The sequence below is a fragment of the Sus scrofa genome, chromosome 7 (genome assembly GCF_054392235.1).
Source record: "Sus scrofa isolate SSC_HxYL_T2T_F1_AM1 chromosome 7, Sscrofa_HxYL_maternal_Yorkshire_Landrace_v2.0, whole genome shotgun sequence".
Classification (NCBI taxonomy): domain Eukaryota; kingdom Metazoa; phylum Chordata; class Mammalia; order Artiodactyla; family Suidae; genus Sus; species Sus scrofa.
The window spans coordinates 89,585,298-89,591,322 of record NC_139389.1 but is presented as its reverse complement, the minus strand read 5'-3'; the positions used below and the strand labels follow the sequence as shown (position 1 = coordinate 89,591,322).

Here is a 6,025-nt window from a genome sequence, read left to right as displayed (position 1 = left end):
CTAAAAGACTTCCTTGGAACCCACATGCTGGTTCCTCAGCTTCTTCATGGCTTCCTTTACATCTTTATTCCTCAGCGTGTAAATCATAGGGTTAAGGAAGGGAGTGAAGACAGTAAAAAACACAGAGATAAATTTGTCAATTGGGAAGCTTTCAAAGGGCCAAATATAGATAAAGATTAATGGGCCAAAGAACAAAACCACAACAGTGATGTGGGCAGAGAGAGTGGAAAGGGCCTTGGATGTCCCACCAGGGGATTGGTGGAGGACAGTGGCGAGGATGACAGTGTAAGAAATGAGCAAAAGGGGAAAACAGATAAGTGAGAGCAGGCCACTGTTTATGAGCACAAGGATCTCTAAAACATAGGTGTCTAAGCAGGCAAGCTTGATCACGAGGGGAAGGTCACAAAAGAAATTGTCCACCTTTTTTGGGTCCACAGAAAGGAAGGTCAACCTTGAATGCTAGATGGCTGGATGAGTGTAGAATGCCAATGGCCCAAGAAACCCCCACCAGAATAGCACACACCTTTCGGCTCATGATAGTCATGTAATGCAGAGGTTTGCAAATCGCAATGTATCTGTTGTAGGCCATGGCAATAAGAAGCACCATCTCACTGCCCCCAAAACATGCAAGAAAAAGATTTGTGACATGCTTCCCTGGAAGGTGATGGTCTTATGTTCGCTGAGGAAGTCTGCAATCATCTTGGGAGTGGCAAAGGTAGTCTGACACACGTCGATGAAGGAAAGATTACTGAGAAGAAAGTACATTGGGGAGTGCAGTCGAGAGTCTGTGATCGCTATGAGGATGATAAGGATGTTTCCCAAGACCGCAGCTCCATAAAACAGAGAAGATTAAAAAAAGGAAGAGTTGCAGTTCCTGAGAGCTAGACAGGCCCAACAAAATGAATTCAGTAACCACTGACTTCACAGAAGTCATTAACAGAACCTGGGTGCTGAAGTTATCTATAGGGAAGAAAAATAATTAAAATGAATAAGGAGAAGCCCTTCACCATTTTGCAAATCAAGTCACTCCTTCAGTTCCAATAACTATCAAAATAATATAGTGAGGCTATAAGAGAGTAATTATTCACATTATTATTAGGACTTGATATTTCCTTTTGTTAAATGCTTAAATTGTTCTTTACTTTTGTGTTGCATTTATGCATTGGCTAGATAGAAAGATAGAAAGAGATAATGGGTTTATCTAACTAACAGATAAGGCGGTTGGAAGGAAAGTAAAAGTCGACTTAACATTATGTTCTAACGTACTTTTGTAGAACTCTGCAGAATCTCAATAGCACTTTGAATGTCACATATACCACATATACCGTACTTACACATTCAGATTCTAAATTCGGAAAATGAACACAGTGCCTTTTACAGAATCTTGGAGAGGGAGATAATTTAGGCCAAGTTTAAAGAAATGGAAATCAGCCCAGTTACTTTGGTATTGGCAATTCAGAGAAATAAGTGAGATGTGGCCATGCATTTCAGATAATCTGCGGTAATAATAAGAGAGATATTCATATTTAATAAATTCAACTAGTGTGATTGACAAATTGCCTTCACTTTTCTATGTTAAAACAATTTGCATTTTAGAAGTGAGTTACATGATTTAGTAGTCAAAGTATGTCCTTGAACTTTAGAAGCACACATTCTTTTCAATCACTCTGCTCTTCTCTGTATAATTTCTCTTCAGGATCAGCTTAATTTAATACTGTTTAATCTGACCAACTATCTGCTCTTCAAAGATGGAACTGAAAGCAGATTTAATTAACATGATTAATTTGCTAATTAAATTTATATGCTAATTACATATATGTGTATCTTTGCTGATGAATTTATAACCTCTTCTTTCTCTAATGAGGTTAATATCACAATTACAAATATATTTTTTCAAAGTCAAGGGAAAAACATAATTGATGTAATTAACCCACTCATCAAATAGTATAGATTGCCTTCTCTGCATCATGCAATCTTACAGACTCTGGAGTTAAAGCAATAAAAAAAAAGAAAAGAAAATATATCCTACTTTCATCTATTTATATCCTAATGGAATGGTGGGACTGGCAGAGGGAATGAAAATAAAATATATGTCAGTAGTGATAAGTGCTACAGAGAAAACAGAACAGAGCAAAGGACTATGGATTAGCTAAGTGGTCAGAAAAAGTTTCACTAGGCAGGTTACATTTCAACAACAGCTAAGGAAAATGAAGAACAAGCCTTGAAGAAATCTACTTCAGATGAAAGGAATACAAACATGCGCAGTAACTCATTTATGTGAAATAAGCATCTATTGAGGAACATCAGTATAATTTTGGCAGGTTTATTAGAGAGTAGATGGATGGAGATTTAGCTTTTAACCTTATCATTGAATTGGCACATGCATAGTTGGCATTTCTGAGCAGTGTTCTGCCTCATAGACTTAAATAACCACAACTTAAGGAAGCTATAAATTCAGCCTCAAAATTGTAACACATACTGAAAACCTAGCCTTTTTTCATTTTCTAGAAAGAAATATGGATGTAATATTGATTTCTAAATTCTATGTATGCTTCTATACCTAGAATTTTGAAAACAATTTATATATTTTGAAATAAATGCATAGTGCTAATTATACATTCAAAATAAATTGAAATAATCTATGATTTCTGGGATGAATCCTTTGAAGTAAAGCTCATGGCCAGATCAGAGAAGCTGGGAAGACTTTTTATGTGTCTGTAGTCATGCTCTATGACAGCTAGCTGAGATACATTATTTATTCAAGATTTTCACATATTGAGACCACTTAAAATATTAAAATTACTAATTAATCTCTTGTATTATTTCATAGAATCTTGTGCCTTTTAAAACATCTTCCTATACTGTATCTATGAGTTTACAAGGCCTGCCAAGAGTTTACAAGTGATAAATGCATGAAACCAAAATTTTATGAACTTTATTGCATTTTGTCTATAATTAGTTTTACTGACTTTATGAGTACACGCAGAATTTCTCTAAACCCATTTTAGACGTACCTTTTTCCATATTAAGAGATAATCATATTCACAGTTGTATGATCAGCCAGTCTTCACAGAAAGGCAAAGAGTGAAAAATTTCACAGAATGTCATAATGTAAAGAGCATACAATTTGAGATCAGATCTAAATTTAATTCTTTGCTTCCCTACTTATTTGTGATAATGTTTTTGTTCATTCATTTCAACTTACTGAGCGCCTGCTATGATTACAGGACAAGCATTCTGCAAGCCTGAGGATAACAATGACCAAAACAGATAGGATTCATGTCCTCATGCAATTCATCACAATTCCTTAAACTTTAAATTCCTTATTTGTTACACCATACATTTAAAAGAGCTATGTAAAATATAGTCACAAATACACATTTGTTGTCTTAGCCCACTATTATAATTAAAAATCATGTAATGAAGTTTCACCTCCTCACAGGTAAAGCCAACCTAAATGGAAAAATACCTGCTGATCAGATTTATAATCTGTGAGAGTTTAAAAGACAAAAATAAGATTAAAATAAAATATTAAAATGAAATTTTTTCTATAATAAACCTCTAGTTTGTTGAAATGATGAAATAGAAATCTGACAAAAAGGAAAGCAGATACTGAAAAGAAGCCAGGTAGTGTTATTTACTGAACTCTCTGTATTCCCCTATAGTTATTTCTGGTCTTTAGAGTTCTTTAGTTCCCACCTGTAAAAAAGAAACAGGAGTAAACCAGAGCTAGTATTTTGTTTACCAGTGGCTATGCTGTGAAAGTGAGGAGGGCATTCTTTGATGTTTCCTTATGAAATCTACTTCAGGTTTAGAATACAAATAGTGGCCTCTCTTATACATCAGAATCCCTAGGGATAATCTTTCCTTGGTCACTGACTTTGGAAAGCAAGCAATTGCACGTCTCTACATTAGATAAAAATAAACTTCATGTGGAACAACCCTTTCATTTAAAAAGAAATGTGAAATTCATAGGTGGTGCTTTCTAGACCCAGAAATGGATTTTTCTGAGCCATGAGGTTTTTCTAAAGAATTCCAATCAAATAGAAAGAGAAAAGTGAAGTTTACAAGGTGAGAGTTCAAATCATGCAAGCTTTTCCTTTGGGTCAAATTCTAGGTTGCTCAGCTCAAATTCACAATCATCTAAAGGTTTTTGTGACAGTTATGGAGATGTGATCCATGAAAAGGGTCAATTAAAGACATAGAAGAGAAAGAAGATAGCTTGACAAAGAAGATAATCTTATTTATATGAGGCAATTGGCTTCTTGTCTCTGTGTAGATAATCAAGGTGGATAAAAGCTTTTGGACATGAAGGACTTCAGTTGTCTGCACTGAGATGTAACTATAAATTACATAAATATATGTAACTGATTCAAGAGAGTGCAAAAGAATAGAAGCTAGAAAAGGTCTTCAATAAGTATAAAGGTCAAATTACAGTATTCTACAGTTGTAAAATCCTGAGAGAAAAGAACTTCTGCTAATGTAACTAAAACTGCCAGTATTTTCATAGTCAACTTGGTACAAAGCAGTGTGTAAATACTTCACCCAGTATCTCACTTATCCTTACAGCAGTTTACAAGGAAGCACTGTTATAATTCTAACTTTATAGTAGAAGAAATTAAATCTTTTTTTTTTTTTTGTCTTTTTTTAGAGCCACATCTGCAGCATATGTAGATTCCCAAGCTAGGTGTTGAATCAGAGCTATAGCTGCCAGCCTATGCCACAGCCACAGCAATGCCAGATCTGAGCCACTTCTGCGACCTACACCACAGCTCATGACAATGCCAGATCCTTAACCCACTGAGAGAGGCCAGGGATGAACCTGCATCCTCTTGGATAACAGTCAAATTGGTTTCCACTGAGCGATGATGGGAACTCCAAGAAATTAAATCTTAGCAGTAAAATTACTGTCAAAGGGGCACAGTGCGGATCAATTGGGTTTTGCATACTCAGAAAACACATTTAACCACTATTGATTGCTTAATTAAGGACTTGATCCTAAGAACCTACATCTGAGGAAGTCTACCTGATCATTAAAATGGCAATTTTATGCCCCATCCTATTGTCTGTCATCATCTGTGCTTTCAAAATGAGATGTAAAAATTCTCACCTTTGCCTAGATGCTTCAGCCCATCTAAATGTTAGCAGTGACAATAATTTGACATATTATATAATAATTATACATGTTTATTATTAAATTATTATAATAATAAAATAAGACATTGTTTCAGATTTCAGATTTTCGAATCATATATAAACATCAATTTCTCATGTTCAAGAACCCAAGTCATCTTAATTACATGATAGCTTTAGCCCAGAATCTCCACCTCTCTGAATGACACCATTTGTATTTAATTTTTTGCTTGATGTGATTAAATTCCACATACCAGTTTTAAGAGAAATCTTAGGGGAGCATTAACAGGTTGAAGCAAAGAAACAGCCAAAACCCATTTTTTTAAAGATTGAGACACAAGAGCCTATAAAACAAATATTTAAATACCATACCACATGTCCCCAAATCTCATGTAATCAGTTCTATCAATTGAAATAGCCAACTGAAAAACTACTTTGGTGAAATGAAATCATCTTTCTGTGGGAGTAATTAACACACTCTGGGTTGCTTTTCTCAAAAACGAGATGGTGAAAACATTTAAGTTGTTTGCCCATAATTGAAAGTGAGTTATACATCCCAAGAGGGAAGTGTAGTGACATGACCTAGAAGCTTGCAATAGCATTCATTATCACTTACTAGTCTGCCTCCATGTGCTGCTTTCCCTTATTTAAAGTGACCAGGCCCATAGCACAAACCCATTTGCTCAGAGCCTGAAGGAAATCATACTATATGAAAAGTAAATCTGGCAATGGCCCAAAGAGATTTAGACTCTTGTTTTGTATAATTGTTTGCTTATTTCTTTTGATGGAAATATTTATGATAAAGTTTTTCAAACTCCATAGCACGTAATGCTGACACCCCCCCCCAAAAATCAGTATTTTAATTGTCACGCACAGTACTTAAGCATAAATT

The 6,025-nt window shown here is 35.1% G+C and overlaps 1 pseudogene; it reads right to left on the bottom strand.

The window, feature by feature from the left end:
• On the bottom strand, nucleotides 1-934 carry LOC100152284 (olfactory receptor 4K1-like; annotated as a pseudogene).
• Nucleotides 935-6,025: the final 5,091 nt, after the last annotated feature.